The sequence below is a fragment of the Dermacentor andersoni genome, chromosome 1 (genome assembly GCF_023375885.2).
Source record: "Dermacentor andersoni chromosome 1, qqDerAnde1_hic_scaffold, whole genome shotgun sequence".
NCBI classification, from domain to species: Eukaryota; Metazoa; Arthropoda; class Arachnida; order Ixodida; family Ixodidae; genus Dermacentor; species Dermacentor andersoni.
This window is the reverse complement of record NC_092814.1, coordinates 128,631,158-128,653,627: the sequence shown is the minus strand read 5'-3', so window position 1 is coordinate 128,653,627 and position 22,470 is coordinate 128,631,158. Positions and strand designations below refer to the sequence as shown.

General features: G+C 47.3%; 1 protein-coding gene and 1 long non-coding RNA gene across 3 annotated transcripts in view; one reads left to right on the top strand and one right to left on the bottom strand.

Annotated features, from left to right (window-relative positions):
• Positions 1-1,462, bottom strand: part of LOC126544139 (uncharacterized) — a 35,891-nt gene extending 34,429 nt beyond the window's left edge. Inside the window, exon 1 of the mRNA XM_050191369.2 lies at positions 1,238-1,462. The gene's annotated coding sequence lies outside the window, so the exon portion shown is untranslated. The remainder of the gene's footprint in view (positions 1-1,237) is intronic.
• A 482-nt stretch (positions 1,463-1,944) lies between these two features.
• Positions 1,945-20,755, top strand: LOC129380586 (uncharacterized). Of its 2 annotated transcripts, none has more exons than XR_008608745.1 (3): positions 1,945-3,109; positions 3,803-4,015; positions 20,491-20,755. It is a non-coding gene; the product is annotated as an uncharacterized lncRNA (long non-coding RNA). The 2 variants fall into 2 exon arrangements; XR_008608746.1 differs by having other exon boundaries at positions 1,945-3,572.
• Positions 20,756-22,470: the final 1,715 nt, after the last annotated feature.

Sequence of the window (22,470 nt, the reverse complement as noted above, 5' to 3'; positions counted from 1 at the left end):
ATGCTTAGTTGTGGATTACCAACTAACCCCTACGCTTTGCTTAATCTCAAATTTCAGCACACGCAGAAAGCTCTTCGAGCTAGCAGCCAGATCATGCAACTCCCTTCAGGGGCTGCTGCTTTGTAATTTGCATTTCTTTACGGTACTTTTTCAAAGAAGGGTTTCCTGCTACCCAAAGTCAGATCTGCCAGCAGGCATTGATTAATAATAGTCAGTGAAACCTAACCTTGAAGTAAGAGGATCCAGTACGAGGCATAATATGTGCTATCTTGCAGTCATTAAGCTATCAAAAATGTAGTGGCAGCTTCTGCACCAGTCTAACATACACGCAGCATAACAACATAACAATGCATCTAGTGTGCTGTTCTTTTTGACAATTTAAATCTTTAGCACAGCCGATTTGTTGTTAAAAATTCAAATTGCCAAATGGTCACGCCAAGACTCTCTAGTGGCCCACCTGAGTGCATTGGCATGATCAGTAGGTAGTTTTGGATGCACGCCGCTGCCCTGTACCAGAAGTTCAGGAATGTGCAATAAACATCTGAACTCGTTTGTAACCTTGTTTAACATTATTATGTTGAGTGCGCTCCACGTGCATGCAAAAGTATAATTCTTCTAAGTCCCCCTTAGGTTACTCCTACAAAGATGAGATGAGAGAAATCGTGTTCAGAGATTCCTGTGCCGGTTAGAGCCGGCGGATCAGTTGAAAAGAAACGGCAAGGAGACGTAGCTGGGGAGAACAATGTATGAAGGCTGGTGTGACAGTGGCACATAAAGATCTCTGGGGGATTGGCAAAGAATCGTAGAGCACAAAAGAAGAAATTAGACATACTATCGCAAACAGCGCGAGAACGAGCCAAGCGCCCGTGTCGTGTGTGTCCGCTTAATCTTAGTCCAGTCCTCGTACCATATGCCTGGCTAACCACCATTATGAAGAAATCGGAGCACATTTAAATGTAAACTAAATAAAACGTAAGTTAAGATCCAGTCAGCACGGTGCGCAACTTTAAATTTGCAGCGTCATCGCACATGCTAGCGATAGCTAAAGCCACGGGCAAGCTCATGGCCTGAGCATGCAGAGCATTTTCTCAACGCAGAGGACAAAGAAAACATTCAAAACCTCCCCGGCGCAAAAAAAAAAAAAAAAAGGAAACACAACCTCCACAATCCAGAGTTAAGAAAAACACACAAGTGACGTTTGGCGACAAGGAACAATCTTACGCTCTGAATTACCAACCGGAAGCAATGCCATTCGATGCAGCAGTTCTCGCTTCAAACTATATTCCGGAATTTTCAAGCGATGATTTACTTTTCCGACACTACATTTCAACTTCTGGTGCGCTTACGCAATTATCACGCATGGTCATGCAGTGGTCAAATCTGCAAAAGTTTCAGCATTTAAATTTTCGCCCGGTCTATGTGATTGGCTAAAACAATATTATAGCAGTTGCGATGGCAGCGCCTATGTGCGCTAAAAGCAAACAGCTGTACTTAAAAAAAATCTGCGTAATTAGAAAAAGAACATTTCAACACCGTCAAAATTAAAATAACGCATTATTTAATAAAATTTTTTTGGCAATAAGTGCTGACGTGCGCGTGATATTGGCCCCGAGAATGACCTACAGACGTTGCCTACAGGGGCAGCGCTGCGAGTGCCGCTGGCGTCCATGCGCTAGCGTGACGCCAGGGCGTATTTCTATCCTTCAATTCATAAAGTTTCCTACAAAAAAATAATTTTTGTGGTTTCTATTTACACGAGACGTTCGTTTGAGAGATCGCCAGTCGTTTGTGCGCAGGCGCGAGTAAGAGTGGGCGCGAGAGAGAAAAACTGGGGGCTTTTGTTCTTTTAATATATGACTCTGCCTAGGCACTACTAAAGCCCCTCCATACACGTTTCGGTGGCGCGTGGATGGAGGGGCTTTAGGCACTACGGAGGAGGTTTCTTAGCGCGTGTTGCATGCGGTTGTCCCCTAGACATGCCAGCCATAGAGTTTCCTACTTTTGTAGGAAACTCTATGATGCCAGCATTGCGTTGTGCAGTCGAGTTTGCGCGCCGCCTCTGGCTGCCCGCGCGGTGAGGCAGTGGGCACGGACGCCCCATTTGGTGATCGCTGTGTCTGAAGGGGTAATTAAGGTTCGGACTGCTGTCGCTTTTTTCGTCGCGACGATAGACTGGATTTTTTTACAAGCATTGCTCCAGGAGGGCAAATTGAAGTAATGGACGCAGGAACAGAAATGAACGCACGTTTATTGATTTATTCGTTTAAAGGGACACTAAAGGTTACTATGAAGTCAAGTTCAAGTGATAAAGCAATGCTGTAGAACGTCTAAGGCGTCAATATAATCGCGAACAGAGCTTTAGTAACCGAGAAATTGAGGTAAATGCATGATACGATTTGAGACCCCCCAGCGACATTCCGCGGTACTAGCCCGTTAGCCCTATGACGAAAGTACTCCTCATCATAATTTATGTCACTAGTACTCAACCACTCGTATTAAAAAGATTAATTCATTGGGTTATAAGACGGAAGAAAATGCTACTTGTCTAGTTCTGTTCTATCCTAAAAAAAAAAAACACACACACACATTTTGACGTTACCCTTCAGTAGTATGGGTGGTCGAAAGGTTTCGTTTTCGCTCAACTCTGCGCGCTCAACTCTGCGCCACGCGCGCTTTGGAGTTTCAGTTGTTTCGTTATCGCGTCGTGCTGCGCTGGTTCTGCTGGCTCGCGAAACTTGCATTTGGAACAAGCAACGAGAATGCCACGTCCATGTGATGTCGTGGGATGCGCGAACGGTCCGCGGAACTTGGCCAAGGGCAGTTGTAGCGGCGAATCCAACATTACTTATCACTGTGTGCCAACGAGTGAACCTCTCCGATCGAAGTGGTTAAGTGCCGTACCTCTGCCACAGCGCGTTGGCAAAGAGCCGAAAAATCGCATAGTGTGCTCGCTGCACTTTCGTTCAAAGGATTACGTGTTCAACGCCGACTTACTGAAGACGTGTGGAGTGCCTTTCAAAGCAATGCTTTCCCGTAGCGCTGTTCCGTCGGTCTTACCTGCATTCTCCGAAGCGCAAGAACAACCGCAGGTCGAAGACGGAGCGAGGCGGTGAGCGCGGCATTTGGTTTTCACGAAGGAAAAGCTACAAATGTGCGAATATGTACAGCCATGACATAAGTTGCCGTCGTAGTAGTACGCAACAACGCCGGCAGCGCGAGCCCTCAGTAGCAGGTCACGATCATCAGTGCTTAAATCGCTGAAGTCGAACCCTGCATCGCGAGCCAATGTGTCGTTGTCAGGGTCGTGCATTCCAACGAGCGTCAAAGTTGGCGTCATAAAATAAAGAACCAGCTTATCGTCGCGCGCTTTCCCTTCCGCTAGCCGCCATAGTTCCGCTTTCGTGCTGCTGTCGGCTCTGTCTTGGCTCTGTTTCTGGCCGCGCGTTTGTGTTTTGCGCAGAAAAGCCGTAGCGCCGTCTGCGGGCGCCGTTTTACTCACCGGCGGTGCACTATGAGACCATGACGATCAGCACTCCTCGATCGGAGGGCGGGCTACTTGAACTGCGCTAGAGGTACGCGGACGCTTCAGAACGCATTTTCTCTTAAAATAAGTCTTCTTTGCATGAAACAAGCGTTTCAAGGTTTCTGGGATGGTATTTCAACAGTCCACGTTGACTTAATATTAACCTTTAGTGTCCCTTTAAGTAGTCAACTCTGGCGTGACGTCATGTCACTCAGGCATTGACGCATGCGCTCGTGGGGTGCGTGAATTGCTGACATCACATCAATTCCTTCCCCTTAGGAGGAGCTCTAGAAACGGTCTGGCGCCTTGCGGCGCCGGTTTGATCTGCGAATTGGAACAACTGCCAGAGGTCCAGCATTGGCAGTACCCGTGTCGTGCTCTTCCGGGACTCCAGTGTTGGCAGCTCCCGTTTCGTGCTCATCGCTAGCCGAGGAGTTGGGGCTGGTACCCGAAAAGCCCGCCAGAGGGTCTGCATCTTCGTTTGGTGAGTTGGTAAGTTAATTAATGAACTTGGCCCTCTGCCCTCAGAAAGAAAATTCTGGAACCATATAAGCTGGCTGGGTAAAGCGAATCACAGAAAGCAGGAACAGATTCACGATGCCGAAGGAAATTGTTTAGAGGGAGATGACGCTGTGAACTACATTGGTTCAGTTATAGCAGAGTCATTTATAGCGTTCTCGATCACCTTGCCCCGGGGTTGCCCCGAAACCAGAATGGTGCGCTTTGCCCCGCCGTGGTGCCGCACTGCGGAGGGTCAACATCGAGGACAAAACTGCACCCAGTGCAGGGTGCTTGCATGCAGCGCTACTTTGCCCCTGGCGCGCAAAACGTGCGCGAACACGCGCGCGCGCATATTTTATTGTTTATATATGCTGAGCATCTGCGGCAAGCGCTCGAACCTTGTCAAACTGCGTGCTCCGACATACCTGGTTGCAAGCAAACACCAATGGATTTTATAATTAATCCTGACGACCCGTTCAATAAACCTGTCCACTTTCGGCCGCTCTTCACCACACTGTTTTTGGATGAGGTCGAGCAGCATGTCGTCTTCGCTGTCAGACGAACTTGAAGAATGCTTATCGATTGCGGCAACTAGCAGCGCTTCCTTTCTCATTGCCGACAAATCCACTAGCTAACTCCGTCAACTCCGTTGCAACGTACCGCAGCTATCGGGCCAGAGCGTCCGCGGTTCTGCAGTCGGCAGTACGCGCGCACGTCGCGCGTCCCGCAGTGCTTGCTGGGATTGCACTCCGGCGCACGGCCGATTTTCTCGGTGCGAGACGGGGCAACGGAAAACCGCTCCGACAGGGTGCGCTTCCGGTGATCGAGGATGGTCAGTGCGCACCGGTGCGGTTGATCGAGGATGAAAGTGCGCACCAAGGCGCCCCGGTGCGCACCGGTGCGGGTGATCGAGGACGCTATTAGGAAAGACGATAGGGTAATCGCCCCAAATGAGGGAGCAACACAGGATAACATTATAGAAAACAGCTTCAAACTGACCAATCTTAACTGGAAAAAGGCGGAAGCAAATGTTCCAAAATGCACGTCCGCGGGGATAGACGAAATTCCAATCAAGTTAATTAATGAACTTGGCCCAAGAAGCAAGGAAATGCTGATAAAAGCATTGGAGGCAGTCTTAAAGGGACCCTGAAACGATTTTGACCATTTTTTACAAACGTACTGAGTCGTTAGAGTAGGTCCTTCTGATCATTAATTGACACATCTAAGTGCTCCGCGTAAAGCGTGTAATTTATTATAAGGTTTTAAAAATGCACATCGCTGCCGATCGGAACACGCTGCTCGGCGGAATTTTTAAGCCGCCCCTACCCATATGACGAAAATCACCCATATGACGTCAGTGGGGCGAGCTATCCGATTGGCTGACCAGGGCGCGTGATCAATAATTTTTCCAACTTTATGGTAAACAAATGATCTTCGTAATAGTTGGAATGTTAGTTCATTTGTTTTTATAAACAGAAAGTAACATAAAGAGAATGCACAAGAACGACTTTTCAATACAATTAAACACTTCCGGCACACAGCAAGTGTCGTCTGCTTGTGTTACAACGTACTCCATTTTGACGAGAGCTCCGCGGTCAGAGTCGGTCTCAGTCTTTTCGCGAGCACTATGATTCGACTTTGTTGCTTTGTGGACTGCAAACGTAGCGACTGGCAATATGTCAAGCTGCGACATCGTGTCCGGCAGCATACGAGCGAGCTGGCTGCTGCGCATCGGACTGCCGCTATCCGATCGGCGCCAGGGTTTGCGCGTTTGTGGCCGTCACTTTACACCGGAAAATTACTAACGCAATAGCGTTTCGCGAGTCCGGTATTAGGGCAAATGCAAGCGCAAGGGGACAGGGTCTGGCCGCTTGACTGTGCCGTAACGGGATGAGCCATGGGATGAGCAGAATCGCAAATGCGAATGGTCTGCACGGTGCAGCCACCTGGTGGCACAGAGCTCAACCATACACAGTAGCAGTATGATGTTCTAGAACTATAGTAGCAGTAACGAAGTGTATTCTTCTTTGGCTGCTGGTGTGTATTTTTCGCAGGAGTGTAATCATCAACACTTTGTTTTTATAAATGTTTAAAATGTTTTACACTTGGTTAGAGCAATATTAGCGCTTTGTTTGGCTGGTTAAGCGCTGCGCCAACAAGTGGCTGGACCGTGCAGACCGATCAGGCCGCACGTACGTCTACGCTAAAGTTCCTTCATCAGCTTGAGTTTATGCCTCCAGTCATTTGCCGAAATGACCAGCTTGCCTGTGGTTACCGGAATACCAGACACGTTCGGCGCTACGACAGAATGCTCGCAACGCACGCTGCTTCGATAGCTCTCGCTTGGGGTCGACGGCCAAGCGGCTAGCGGAGAGGTTTCACGCGGGCGGGGGCGGGCTCCAAAACAACCGGAAGTGGACGATGTGACGTCGCATCGTGACGCGAAACCAGTGAAGGCGGAGCTTAGCCCCGATCGCTCGGCGAACGAGTTGAGGAGGAAAAGCATGACTAGGGAGGAGGGTAACTTCTAATCGCTTGAAGCTCCATTAATACGTAACGCTTCACTTAAATTGTGGTGTGAATGTTCTACTTAAGCTGTACCCTACGCGTCTACAAAATTTGTCCGAACCGTTTCAGGGGCCCTTTAACGAATAAGTAAATCTCTCACAGCTGGAAACAGAGTAAAATGAATTTTATTTATAAAGGGAAAGGTGATAAGAAGAACATAAAATCCTTCCGACCCATTACGATAACATCAGTTATATATAGGCTGGCGATGCAGGCGGTGAAAATAAAAATGCAGTCATGGGTAGAAAGTAATAGAATACTTGGAGAACTTCAGAGCGGGTTCAGAAGTGGTAGGCGCTTAGATGACAGCCTGTTCGTGCTTACCCAGTGCATAGAAATAGCTAAGGCGGAAAATAGACCTCTGTATTTAGCCTTTCTGGGCATAAGCGGTGCATACGACAACGTCAACAGGGTACTCCTGTGGAACATATTGAACGATGAAGGTATCGGTCATGAGGTAATTGATTTTCTACAGGAAATATATCGAGAAAATAGTGTTGAAATAATATGGGAAGGAATTAAGAGTACGACAACTGTCGAGGTACACAAAGGATTAAGGCAAGGTTGTCCTCTATCACCGCTGCTGTTCATGCTTTATATGATAAGTATGGAAAGAAGGTTACAACGAAGCAATCTATACCTCAATCAATAACCTGTCGTGCAGATTAGGCGGAAAGGTTGTTGAGCAACGACTACCGGGTTTAATGCATGCGGACGATATCGTACTGTTAGCAGATAGCCAGAAAGATTTGCAAACTCTGGTTAATTACTGTGGAGACGAAGGAGACAGTTTAGGTTTCAGTTTTAGTGCAGCTAAGTCCGGTGGGATGTTTTTCAACGATACAACTGATCAGGCGCTTACAATACAAGGCTATGAAATACCCCGAGTGGCCGAATACAAATATCTCGGGGTATGGATAAGCAAATGGCAGATGTTCACGGAAAAGCACGAACAGTCTCTCATAGCAAAAGGGCGAAGAGATGCCGGGATAATGAAACATAGGGCATTATGAGGGTACAACAGGTGTGAGGTACTGAGAGGTATTTGGAAGGGAGTAATGGTGCCGGGGCTTACTTTCGGGAATGCGGTCCTGTGTTTAAGGGCAGATGTTCAGTCGAGACTAGAAGTAAATCAGAGAGCTGTGGGAAGATTAGCACTAGGTGCCCACGGGAAAACCACAAACGAATCAGTACAGGGTGATATGGGCTGGGCATCGTTCGAAGCACGGGAAGCTCAGAGTAAAATCCTATACGAAAAACGTCTGAGGAAATTGGACGATAACAGGGGGGCAGCTAAGGTATTTAAATACATATACAGAAAGAGCGTTGACTCACAATGGCGGAAAAGAACTAGGAAGCTAACCAGTAAGTATGCCAGACACGAGGACGAAGAAAGACAGATCAGTAAACGACAGGTTAAAAACGCGGAAGGTAATAATTGGATAAATTCAATGGAAAAGAAGCATAGTGTTGAACTATATCGATACTGGAAACAGCAGATCAGGAAGGAAGCGTTTTACGATAACTCAAGAGGCAGTGCCCTACTCCTTGAAGCTAGGTCAGGATGTCTTAGAACGCGGAGCTATAAAAAGAAATTTAACGAAGAAGAAGACACATGTACTGTGTGTGGTAAATATGTAGAAACAATGGAACACCTCACACTAAAATGTGATGGTATCAATCCCGATGTCGATGCGGCCACAGTCACGCTTCCAGAGGCCCTATGGTTCAGAGATAACAATAGTCATGTAAATAAACATGGGGTGGAAATTCGCAAAAGGCGATTGGAGTATTGGTGGCTCAAACGCAAAGAGGTGACATAAGGTTAAAAGGGTAGGAAGACGTATTTAAAGAAAATCGCGAATTTTAATAACACACAACACAGGTAAACAAAAATAAAAGGCAAAATAAAAAGCTGAGCATGGTGGCAACTGCCATCACCCCATTTCAAAGGGGACGCTCCTAAGTGGGGGGGGGGGCTTATGGGGCTTCAGCCGCCCCTCCCCCCCCCCCACTTAGGAGCGTCCCATCACCCCATTTCAAAGGGGACGCTCCTAAGTGGGGGGGGGGGGCTTATGGGGCTTCAGCCGCCCCTCCCCCCCCCCCCCCGAAATTTTTTCGCGCTGTCCATGCGCCGCCGACCAAAACAACGCCCGGCGCCGAAAATCATTCTGGATTTTGTCTAGAATGTCTTTCTCACGCTCGAAAAGACATCTCAGCAAGTACACTGCGAACTGGGGCTGGATTTCGCGGTACCGCCCATGCACCGAGAGTCACATAACGCAAGGAACCCCATCATCCGAGCACAAAATTTCAAGGGCGTTTAATGGCGAGCGCGCTTGTCGCGGCATATTTCGGAGGCCGCGGAATCTACGGAACGCATGGATTTCAATTCTGAAACTTTATGAGTACAAAGCTCTCAAACTTTTGATGCGAAAGATGCATTGACATTTCTAAAGTCGTGCTTTAGATTTTCAATTCTGGAACTTAATGGGTTTAATGTCGTTATATACATTTGACGCCAACATTGACTTTTCTGAAGTCGTACATCGGAACATACAACGAGACAAGCGAAATCAACACACTATCAGACAAGTTGACAAAGCACGCAGCGAGGTCCTATGAGACGTAGCGTTGTGGTGGTTCATTTGTGCCATCATGTCACAGAAAAAAATGTCAAAATTTTTTTCACCTGCGCCAAAGCATCCATGTCAAGACACTAAAGCTAGCAAAGGTAACTACGTTCTTCTTTATTTTTTTACTTTGACTTTTATTCGCGAGGATACATTGAGCCTCTTTAATACCCGCGGGCTGCCAGAGCCAGCCAGAGCGCATGCGTTTTTCTCGTGTTGCCCCGATCACCGCGCGGCGCACTTCGGTGCACGTTCGTTTTTCTCTGGCCGAGTGGATTTCCGCCTGACAGAGTTTTGGACACCTTCTGGCTAGCAGACGAGAAAAAGAAACAATGGTCGCTCGCCGCCATCACAGTGGGGACTCGACGCACTGCAACGCTTTCGCTTGAGCGCAACCTCTTTGGAAAGTCTTGTCTCGTTGGTATAGGGTATAATGAGCAGTATGCGTGGGGTTCTCTGTGGACCAAACGTCTCACGCTTTCTTCGATATTCCTTGGTAGCCACATTAGGTGCCCAAAGTAGACATTCGATTGTGGCCAACGCGCTTGCCTTTGCGTATTTTTTTAAAATTTTGTTTTTAGACTTTACGACAGCTTGCAGATACGGCGAGTGAGGCGCTGCACAATACCGCAAGGACCGCAACTATGATCGTGCGGCTTGGGCTTGTGCGGCGTCGGTGGGGTGGTTCCGTTTAGTACACTCTGGTTTCGTTGTTACTATGGGAGCCACAACTTTTTTTCCTGGATGAGTATTTGCTTTTGCAGAAGAACAAGCTACTATAGAGTGTGCATGTATAAGCAGCTGGTGCAATTTGTATTGATTAAGAGATTGGCGACGGTGGCGATCAAGTGGGTACGTGCCTTATGTTGAAGCGGCGTCCTTCTCCCGACCTGGATAGCGTGCAGCTTCTCCTTTTAAACGAATTGTATAAGCGGAAGAAAACAAAAATGTTTATGTAGCTCCTAAGCCGCAAACGCTGGTGGGTACGCCCTATTAAAACATAGCTAAAACTGGCGCGCGACATTATTGCTCCACAGAGCTACGAACGCGCGGTAAAACAGGAAAGCGCCTATTTTGACGGCGCTTTGTTTCGTCACACATTGCCCCTCCCACATCGCGCCGATCGATGCGACTCGGCGACGGCGCGAACTTGTTGGAATCCAGTCGCGGAGAGCCCAGTTGGTTCTTTATTCTATGGAGAGCCCACGACGTCGCGGCGGTCGCTGAGCGACAGAATTCGCTGTGTCGCTGACTGAAAATCGCGCCATGTGAGACAGCCTTTACCAGCCAATTCCCATCCTATGTGACGACAATGAATCCACCAATGCCTTTGCAAGGTGGGAGGACTCCATAGTCTTGTGTGCGCAAGGGAGAAAAGTGGGAAGGAAGCGCGACGCCTTCCGTCGCGCGCGATACAACGGGGAGTGAAGAGGGGCGGGCCTTAGTATTATGTGATCTGTGAATGTGTGAATGCGCAACATGTTTATTCGCCTGTTTTGACGCATTATATGCCGTGACTTTTTCTTAGATACGTAGATTTATTGCACGGAGGAAGGAAACTAAGGAGAGGCCCTGACGTCACTCTTTGTGAAGCTAAAGTGAAGCCGGAAGTTTGCGAAGCCGGAAGTTCGCGTTGCTCATGGCGTTGCTTCGCCTATCGGGCCAGCTCTCCTCTCTTGTTTAGATTTCTCGCGAAACCACGCCGCGCTGCGCGCAACCGTGCTGCTCGGACGCGCGCGCTCCGCAGCAATACTAAGCAATCGTTAGCACGTTAGCATGATTCCGCGAAAGAGGGCAAAGTATCCCGCGGATATTCCTTCGTCCGTAGCTATTGCCGTGGCGCGGCACATTGCGTACAGCGTTGCATGCGCGTTCATTTCACAAACTTTAGTTCCTCCTGTCCCGCCTGGCCACAGCAACATCCGGGAGAGCACGGTCCAGATAACGCAGCGCAACAAAACACGGAGACCAACGCAAACCTGCCAGCACGGCGCCTTTACCACGGTACGAAACCTACGGAGCAACACGTGTGAGCGCACAGAACCAAAACAAAGCCGCCATTGTGGCCCGAAAGGCGTGGCCGCTACGGCAAAGAAATAAAAAATCAGCAAAAAAGAGGAGAACGTACTACGTCACTTCCTCCACACTTTTCTCCTAGCGCGCGGAGGGGGTAGGGCACGGAGGAAGGAAACTAAGGAGAGGCCCTGACGTCACTCTTTGTGAAGCAAAAGTGAAGCCGGAATTTGGCGTTGCTCATGGCGATGCTCCGCCTTTTGGGCCACCCTCCTCGCTTGTTTACATCTTTCGCGAAACCACGCCGCGCTGCGCGTGGTGTCGCGCGCGCTCGCGCAAAATCTGGCAGAGCACGGTGCAAGTAACACAGCGCAACAAGACACGGTGACTAACGCAAACCCACCCACTCAGCGCCTTTGCCACGGCCCGAAACCTACCAGAGCAACACGTGTGAGCGCTCAAAACCATAACAACGCCGCCATTGTGGCCCAAAAGGCGTGGCCATACAACAAAAATAAAAAATAAAAAAGCAGCAAAAAAATGAGAACCTACTACGGCATTTCCGCCACACTTTTCTCCTAGCGCGCGGAGGAGGTAGGGCCTCTCCTTAGTTTCCTTCCTCCATGATTTATTGTATACTTATTGCGAGGTTTTGTGTATACGTGCAGTGAACTTTGTTTCCAGTGGCACTTTTTTGCCCTTTATCAAGCTGTATCTTCGCATGTCTATATTCCATTGTATGTTCGCATTTCTAATGTACGAGGGCAAGTCAAATGAAAGTGAGCCAACCAAACCCTCACAATAATGGTTCTGTTCATTATCTGCGAAGCATGCGCGTAGCACACAGGCATCTCTCATTTACAAAAGTGGCACGCAAGTGGGAGGATAAAGGTTCTTTAATGCTCATACACTGGGTTGAACATGGTTGCGTGCAGTGACGTAGCTAGGTCGTCTGGCACCCGGGGCCCATAGGTCTTCTGTCACCCCCCCCCCCCACGGGTGTAGCCGGCGGAAAGAGGTGTCTTCAGACGTATATGACTCCCCCCCCCCCCCCTCCAACCGGCCCCTTGCACGCCCCCCCCCCCCCGTTGCTACGCCACTGGTTGCGTGAGAGAGAGAAAAAACGATGGGGGCAGAAGCGCGCGCAGCAAGCGGACAACACGATAAAGGGAGGAGGGAAGAGATAGCAGCGACTGACTGATGCCGCTGACGCCGATAGTGAGTCAACCCCAGCTGCGGAGTTGGTTTCAGGGACAACGCCGCCGATGCCGACACAAACAATATGATACCCTCGCTTCCGCAGCGCTAAGAACCAGGTCTAGCCGTGGGAAGGTGGTCACGTATTCGTCGACGTGCCGGGGCCTTCGTGAAATAACCGGCGCGTCGGCAACTGAAGAGCACCCTATCCGCCACACAAGAACAGGGGGGGGGGGACCCTTTCCTCCTCTTTCTGCATGGCGGCGACGGTGTTCTATGCAGTCACGTTATCTTGACTCTCTAGCGGCGTCAGCGGCATCCAGCGGTATCAGTCGGTCGCTGCTAGCGCTGGGGGGATGAAAGGGGGGCGGAGCTGGTTACGAGGCCGACGACAACGCCGACGACGACGCGAAACCCAGGAACGGACGCCAAAGAGCTGCGCTCTAAAAACTTTATTGCTCAGTTAAGCGGAGTTATGGCAGGTCTGGGTGGGGCCCTCAGTCCAGGGCTCCACTGGCTCTTGCGGCTCGCTGAGCTTGGTCCAGGAGGGCCAACTGGCTCCCCTGATCCTCGCTTGCGAGTAGTGCCTCCCACTGCCGTACGAAGTCTGTGACGCTTAGAAAAGGTGAATTGATGCTGCTTGGCCGAGCCGTACATTCCCACGTTATGTGGGCCAGCGTGGGTTTTGCGCCGCACCACGGGCAGGTGTCGGCGTAATGTGTCGGGTGCTTCTTGTGTAAGAGGTTTAGGTGTGGGTATGAGTTTGTTTGTATGCGACGCCAGTCTTGGGCTTGTCTTCTGTTTAGTTTGCAGTGCGGAAGGCCGTAGGTCCGTCTCTCCCTCCTCGGATTCTCTAATATGTCGCGCACTGCGGACAGTGGTTCCTCTAGGGTTCTGGCCGCTGCTCGGTCGTTGCTTCCTCGAGCTATGCGGTCTGCCCTTTCGTTCCCGTCTAGTCCGTTGTGCGCGGGGCACCATGTAATGCCGTGGTCCAGGTCCAGTCGTGAGCCGAGTATTCTTTGGGCACTACGCGGTAGCATTCCCCGCATGAAGAGTCGACACGCTGCCTGCGAGTCTGTAAGCACATGAGCCGACTGACCCTTAAAGTCGGCGTCTCGTATCGCCAGCGCTATTGCCGCTGCCTCTGCTGTGCATACCGAGGTAGTCTTAACCGTAGCGGTTATCGTGGTGATTCTATTGGTTGCGGCGATCGCGTAGAAGTCCCTGCGAGTGGTTGCACTCGCGTCCGTGTAGTAGACGGCCGGATCCTTGCCGAATCGCTTCTGCAGAGTCCTCGTCCTGGCCTGTCTGCGGCCTGCGTGGTACCTGGCACTCATATTTCTTGGTATAGGTGAGACATGGACGTGCTCCCTCAACTCTCGTGACAACAAGTCTGTTTCGTCTCCGCAGAACAAGGGTCGAGCGTTGTATCCCAGTCTTTGGAGAATAGAGCGGCCCTGGGGCGTAGAGCTCAGCCTTTCTCTTTGCGATATCAGAACTGCAGAGGCATGTTCTTCATATTTGTTGTAAATACCCAACCGCTCCAGGCGCTCCGTGCTGACTGTATTCGGGAGTCCCAGAGCAGATTTGTATGCCGTTCTGATCTAAAGCCACCGTGCAATCACCCCCAATACAATTGCAAAGGTTGATGAGCTGTTTAGACAAGAACAGGAGAAGCATCGATGAACTGGCAGAGCGTGTGAAAATCAGTCACGGTTCGGTTCACACCATAATTCATGAACATCTCGGTTATAGGGTCTTGTGTGCGCAATGGATGCCAAAGATTTTGAAGCACCGCCAGAAGACGGTTCTGCCTTGACTCATCTAATCCGGTATCACAATGAGGGTGACGACTTCTTGTCTCCAATTGTGACCGGGAACGAATCATGGTGCCACTACTATGAGCCTAAAACACGACGGCAAAGCTTACAGTGGAAACATTCGAATTCACCACCCCGAAAGAAAGAACAGGCCGTCATTTCCGCCGGAAAGGTGTCGACTTTTTTTTTTTTTTTTGCGATCGTCAGGGGCTATTACTGATAGAATATGCTAAACCTGGAGAGACTATCAATCGTTTCCGACATTGTGAAATGCCGGATCGGCTGCGTGTTGCAATCAAGAACAAACGACGTGGAAAATTGGCGAATGGGGTCACCTTGCTCCACGACAATGCCCGTGCCCACGTCGCTGATGTGGATAATACAAAACTGACAAAGTTCAAGTGGGAAACACTGCAACATCCGTCATACAGCCCAGACCTGTCGCCTTGCGACTTCCTCATTTTGGGGCAATTGAACAAACAGCTAAAGGGAACCATATTCATGTCGGACGATGACGTGAAAGAGTCAGCTACATACTTTTTGAAGCAGCAACCCAAGGAGTTTTATGATACGGGAATCACGCGACTCTTTAGTCAGTAGAGCGGATGTCTAAATGCTCATGTAGACTAATTTAAAATAAAGTACCCCGTTTGTCATATATTCGCATTGGTTCACTTTCATTTGACTCGCCCTCGTATATTTTGCAGAACTGCTTTTTATATGTGATCTCTGTTGCGGCTGTAATTTCGGTGCAGTTGATATAACCATGCATACAAGACCGGTGGCAGCTGCTCCTGAGCAATACATTGGAACAAAGGACAGCGTCATTGAGATTTTTCCGTGACCGTTGTGGGTGTACAAAAATGTAAACAAGGTTCTTGAATGACAAAGTTTCATTAAAATATTTGTCCTCAACTTATTCATTTCACGACCTTTGCATTTTTCATATCAGCGGCCTGTGCTACTTTGCTGGTTTCGAAATGATATAGTTCTAAAGATCGTGTGATATATTCTTTACTTATTAAATAGACAAAAAACATGGAAGCATTGATATCAGTTATTTCGGACACAATTTTTGGGACATATGAGTGTCTTCTTTTATGAAGAAATACATATTTTACTTATCTTGACAGTGTGTAGCATTCAAGAATTCGTTTGGAGCATCTTTCGCAATAGCAATGCAGTTATTATTCATGTATTTGATCCGTTGACAAATTCTATAAGGTGAAGGCCGAGCTGACGTGAGCCACTGGCTATCTCTGTTTGCTCTCTGATCTACACCGCTCTTTTCCTGTCTCTTAACGTTACGCCTAACATTCTTCGTTCCATCGCTCTTTGCGCGGTCCCTAACTTGTTTTCGAGCTTCTTTGTCAGTCTCCAAGTTTCTGCCCCATATGTCAGCATCGGTAGAATGGATTGATTGTACACCTTTCCTTTTAATGATAATGGTAAGCTTCCAGTCAGGAGCTGACAATGTCTGCCGTATGTGCTCCAACCCATTTTTATTCTTCTGTAAATTTCCTTCTCATGATCAGGGTTCCATGTGTGTAATTGACCTAGGTAAACGTACTCCGACTCTAGAGGCCGACTGACTGTCCTAAACTCTCGTTTCCTTGCCAGGCTATTGATCATTGCCTTTTTTTCTGCATATTAATCTTCAAGCCCACTCATACACTTTCTCTGTTAATGTCCTCAGTCATTTGTTGTAACTCGTCCCCAGTGTTACTGAACAGGACAATGTCACCTGCAAACCGTAGGCTTACTTACTCCTAAGTCTTCTCAGTTTAATAGCTTGAATACTTCTTCCAAGCATGCAGTGAAATGCATTGGAAAGATTGTGTCTCCCTGTCTGACCCCTTTCTTTATAGGTATCTTCCTACCTTTCTTGTGCAGAATTAAGGTAACTGTGGAATCTCTGTAGATATTTTTGAAGATATTTACGTAAGCGGCCTGTACTTCTTGATTTCGTAATGCCTCACTGACTGCTGGTATCTCTACTGAATCAAATGCCTTTTCGTAATCTACGAAAGCCATATAGCGAGGCTGATTGTACTCTGCGGATTTCTCAATTACCTGATTAATGACATGGATGTGATCTACTGTAGAGTATACCTTGCTGAAGCCAGCCTGTTCCCTTGGTTGACTAAAGTCCGATGTTGCCCTTATTCTATTGGAAATTATCTTGGTTAATACTTTATATAATACTGGGAGTAAGCTAATGGACCGATAATTTTTCAATTCTTTAACGTCTCCTTCTTGCGGATTAGTATAATGTTTATGGTTAATATACATTTGTTTAATATAGTTTGTTTAATTACGTTGTGTATGACGCCTGTGCCTTGCTAGTGTTTCGGCTGGTAGAGAGATAGTGATTTAAAGAAAGGACGCTTGATTGCAGCGATGACATGATTCGTTGTGCGAGAAACCCTCTATGCCCCACGATTATCCCAGCTTTTGTAGATCGAAGCGCCTCGCACGCCACGACCACCTTCTTATCACATCCCTTTATCTCCTTATCCAGACTGAAAAATTTCGTCGTGTTACTTCAGCTTCTGCACACATTTATTTCGATATAGCCTAGGCGACGTGTTTTGAAAAACCTGTTTTCTCTTAGCGACTCCTGGCTGAGCAGATTGTGCGCCCAGCATAACATCTCCCTAGTCCCACCAAGTACCTAGAGGGATATATGGCGCTCGCCGTGGCGCTTCGGGGAAAAAAGTACCTATAAACGTGGTATCCGCGAGCGGCGTATGGCGGCGCAGCGGTGGAGCACTGGGCTTGGGCGTAAGTAGAAACACGCCACCTGGAATATACTATAGTCGGATACAACTGAATTCTGTAGTGAAGCCCCGCCCACGCCCTCATAACCGCCAGCCACTGTTCCTCCGCGAGGCTGCAAATAGTTCGTACTTCAAACTTTCCTGTTACCTAAATAAGGCACAAAAATAAAGTTACAAGTGCGTAATTTTACACGTTTTTACTCGTCTATTATAGTGGAACGACGAAAGGCAAATTTTTTATTGAACTGAAATAAAATGATTGCTTCGCTGCAACTATTTACTGTCAAGTTTCACTTCAGTTGGCAGTGAAGTTTCACGAGTAAAACGGGCTCAGCATGAAATAAACTGCACCGAGGTCTTTTGAAGAGTGAAATGCTTAGACTCCATACACTTTATCCATGTCTGCTGCACACCTCATCGCTTCCGCCGATGAAAATACTCTTTAAGAACAGCAGACGCTGGGGAGTATCAAGTGCGACGCCATTTTAAAAACGTCGGATGACGACCACTTTCTTTGCTTCTGTGATTGGCTAGCGGAGTAACACAACGCCACGCGGTGCGTGTGCCTTGGTTGCCAACTGCTGTCTCTTTAAGTTGTATCCTACTATAGCATATATACTGTGTGCGGTAAAGCCCACTACAGTAAGGTGTCACTAGAGAGTATTTTGGTAAACGCATTCAGAACGTCCAACGCAAGTACTTTTTAGATGATTTTGTCTAAAAGTGCATAAAATGCTAAACGGCGTGTTAAAAGTGCGGTGACCGTAAGCCGTTGGTGTTAACGAACAAAAGACGCCACAAATGAATCGAACTCGTAGGAAGCAACTTAATAAGTTGGCGTCAGTGTTGAATAATTTCACACTGGAACTTCAACATCGTTTTCAAAACGGGGCACGCACACGACGCTTGGAAACTCATTCTTCTATGCTCGCGCAGCAGGCACTGGCAGCAGCAGGAGCGAAACGCCGGTGTCGCAGTATCTCAGCGGTGGCATAGTGCTAGCCACCGCACTGCGATCACTTCAGCGCACTCAGTGCTTCCGCAGTAATTAAGTAGACAGGCTCTAAATTTTCAGGCATCTCATCCCGTGCTCATGCCGTGCTGGGGACACTGGAAGGCAGGAAGTTTGAAAAAAAATGGCCACTGCCGCACGTAGTGTCTCCGTCGTGGGTTCGTATACGTTATGCTAGTTGTGTGCCGTTCTAAGCCGTTCTGTGCATTTCATCGTCATCATCATCATCATCAGCCTATTCATGTCCACTGCAGGACAAAGGCCTCTCCCTGCGATCTCCAAATACCCCTGTCCTGTGCCAACCGATTTCAACTAGCACCCGCAAATTTCTTAATTTCGTCGCACCATCTAGTCTTCTGCCGTCCTCTACTGCGCTTCCCTTCTCTTGGTGCCCATTCTGTCACCCTAATGGTCCAACTGCCATCTAGTCTGCGCATTATATGACCTGCCCAGCGCCATTTTTTTCTCTTAATGTCTATTAGAATATCGTCTATACCCGTTTGCTCTCTGATTCAAACCGCTCTCTTTCTGTCTCTTATAGTTATGCCTAGCATTCTTCGTTCCATCGCTCTTTGCGCGGTCCTTAACTTGTTCTCAAGCTTCTTTGTCAGCCTCCAAGTTTCTGCGCCGTATGTCAGCACCGGGAAAATTCACTGATTGTATACTTTCCTTTTCAATGATAACGGTAAGCTCCAAGTCAGGAGCTCACGATGTCTGCCGTATGCGATCCAACCCATTTTTATTCTTCTGTGAATTTCCTTCTTGTGGTCCGGGTTCCCTGTGATTAGTTGACTTAGGTAAACGTACTCCTCTACAGACTCTAGAGGCTGACTTGCAATCTTGAACTCTTGTTCCCTTGCCAGGTTACTTATCATTATCTTTGTCTTCTGCATATTAATCTTCAGCCCCACTCTTACACTCTCCCTGTTAAGGTCCTCAATCATTTTAAAACTTATTGTGCGCAACAAACAGGGACGAAGAATAGAAGAAACACAAGGACGAGCGCTTTCGTTTCTTCTATTCTTCGTCCCTGTTTGTTGCGCACAATAAGTTTTAAGATGAATTTGTTCCAACTAGGCCGACTCGCAGTCTTGCCTCAATCATTTGTTGCAACTCGTCTGCATTGTTGCTGAATAGAACAATGTCATTGGCAAACCGAAGGTTGTTGAGGTATTCGCCGTCGATCTTTACTCCGAAGCCTTCCCAGTTTAATAGCTTGGCTCTACCACTATCAGCACTTGGCTGGCGCGCCTGCTGAATTAATCACATCAGATAGCTTGTGCAGACTCTTTTTTAACCTTATTGTGAGGGGATCGCACAATGACGTGCGGAGGTGCCTGCATCTGCGATAGAGATTGTGTTGTCATATGTGCGTGTAGAACAAGCATGATGCTGTGGGTTGCAGCAGTATGCAGATGTACTTTGCAAAATTTTGTCAGAGCTCTAATTTCACCTGCGCTGTTTTTTGTCATCTATTTCAGTAACATCATTAGAGGAGCTACCTAAATTTCGCAACTTATTTGCCTTGACCCTCTGATTAGGCTGCACATTTGATCTTTCACTAGGTGGGCAATTATTCAGCATGGACCATTACTTGAATACATTTGTTGTGTGTATACATAGTGGCTTCTCAATTGTTAGTCAATGTAGATGCTCCGAATTACCTGAGGCTACAGATGCATTGATGAATTTGTTACCTCTACAAATCACTTTGTACTTCCTGGAAAAATCGGCATGTTAACACTTCCAAGACAAGGGGCCATGATCTCGTTTGATCACATCATGAGATACTTTCAATATGTGTATGGCGTATCATTCAAGGTGATGCGTTATTGGTGCGAGGTATTGCCTTAAGCCAATTATATTAGGGTCAGACGTAGATATATCAACAAAAGTGATTCACCCAGCCCGAGAAGCGTTGCTTGGTGATATAACTTTATCAGCAGTACTTTGTATGCCACCTGCTTACCCTGTACTAGATGACATGTCCAAGTATGAAAAACGGCAACATCTAGACGGTGCAAAATGCCGAACTTGCTTTTGGTTCAACAATATAAAACACTAACTATTTAATCAAGATAGTACATCTCATTTACCTTCAGAATGGATAACTGTTTTAAACTGATTATATTTTGCAGGGGGGTTCTCAGACTTGTTTGACAAGTTGATAAGTGCGTTTTTAGCCGCAGGACATCATATATTAACTCATTTGAAGGCTGACTGACTCTGCTCTGCAGTTTAATAACTATTTGCCAGGAAATATACTAATAATTTTAAACATGCATCACGTACATACCTGAAGAACCCCGTAATTTAAGAGAAAGGAGTGCTTAAATTTATTTTTAATGCGAGCCAAACTTATTGCTTGGCACATATTGCTAATGGAAGTTCCAATTGACACATTCTTGTTTCCTCCCTCGCCTTTTTTCCCTCTGCTGTGCAGATTATGCTTGCCTGTGTCTACAAGAACCCCCCCCCCCTTTTTTTTTGTGTGTCAAGACACAACAAGAACGTTCACGCGTGGCCTGTGGCAGCAAGCTTTTGTGGGCAGCCAGTGCTCTCCTGCGAAGGCTGGCCTGCTCTGGCAGCGGTGGCAACCATTTTCAAGATTCATGCATGACCACCTTTGCTGCTGTTTGTCGCTCTTGTTAATTACACTTTCTGTATCTTTTCTATAATTTATTAGGTAATAAAGTTTGTCACATGGTGTGAAATAGATGCCTTGCTGCATTTTTACTTGCAATCACGTTTTATGCACTGCATGAAAAACTCGTCGTATAATGTATCAAAAAAATAACAGCATATTATAATTTATCTTTCAGTTCCGGTAACATGCGAGGAATTCACTGATAGGCGGTGTGCCGAAGAACTGGCCATTATTTCTGCGTGATGCTATGCAAGCATATATCGCGATACCTTACAAGGGACACCCACAAAGTAAATAACAATTTACTTTTAAATGAGGCATGAACACAGAAAAGAAAACTGCCGGATAGAGTGATCCACGGAGTGTTTTTACGCACTCTTAAACAAAATTACACTCTTTGGGTCGTACCTTGCCACACAACGATAATCGTCATCTCTCTTGTCCGCATTTCCTTTCTTTAATGCTGCGCGTCCGTTACTTTCAAGTCACGAACGGCATGCGCGTTATCAGGATGACAGAGCTTTATCGACAGGAAAGTAGTGAGCGTAGCGTTTTCAAGAAAGGAAACGCATGCAAGACAGATGACGATTATCGTTGCGCGGCAAGGCCCAAAGGGTATACCTTTGTTTAAGAGTGCGGATGTGAAATACCCTTTATTTTTTAAGAATTCCTAGTAGCACAGCGTTCTGTTTCGTATACTCGTGTCATGCTATCCTGCCGCTTGTAACTGAAACCAGGACGTAATTTTTGCCTGAACCGCAGCATCAGTGACTAAATATTTCCCTGCTAGAAACTTAGTTCCATGGAGACCCAGCAGGGCAGCGTTTTGTCAACAATGACGTGTTTCATGCAGTGGTGGCATTCTTGTTTTTCGCCAACGGGCGCACATTGGCATGATATCAGCATACAATACAGATCTTCTTTTATTTGGAAAATTATTCGGATAGGCGTCATTCAATTGATTGGTCTAAGCAAAATGCACTAATCGACCAATCAGGCTGTACTACACTATTCCCATGGTTCACATCTGGAAAAACTACCTGTGCATCACTCTATTCGACAATATAAACTTCTTTTTTTTATGTCCGTGCTGCATTTAAAATTAATTGTAACTGTGGACAAACCTCGTGTTACTGTAATCATTGCCACAAAATTTGAGGAAATGTCTAATAAAAGTCCTCAGTTGTTCTTGCCAAGCTGTCCGTTAGCCAACTTTTAGCAGACATCCACGGCTACAAAACGTCTTGATCAAGACAGCTACTAGACTTTTGAATTATATATATATATAGCCGTTCAGACATCTTTTAGACATCAAATAGCTGCTTCCGTGTTTCATGGGTTAAGGCGTAAATTTAACATCAAGACAGGTGTAATGCCGTACATCATGTACGTGCATCTTCCCAAAGGTTCCCACCTGAAGAAAACGCACACCATACAGACAGCCGTAAGCAAACAAAGAGAAACATGTACTTACAGGTGAAATATGTTATTCCCGGTGTCTTCTTAAGTCAATTTGTACAACCGAAAGTAATGCACGATTTCACCATGGCTTACTTGGGTGCTGCAATGCTCTAGAAAAGCATGCCACAATCATTAAATAAGAGCAGCGTGGCAGCGCACTTAGTGTTCTGCTACGACGACTAACCACGGCGGCGCGGGTCTTTTGCCACGAGCAAGATGGCGGCGACTAGCTTCACTTTCGGTGAGCCACCTCCACTCCAGAACGGTTTTAGTTTATAATCTTGGCTACGCCAAGGCACACGGACCACGCGGGGT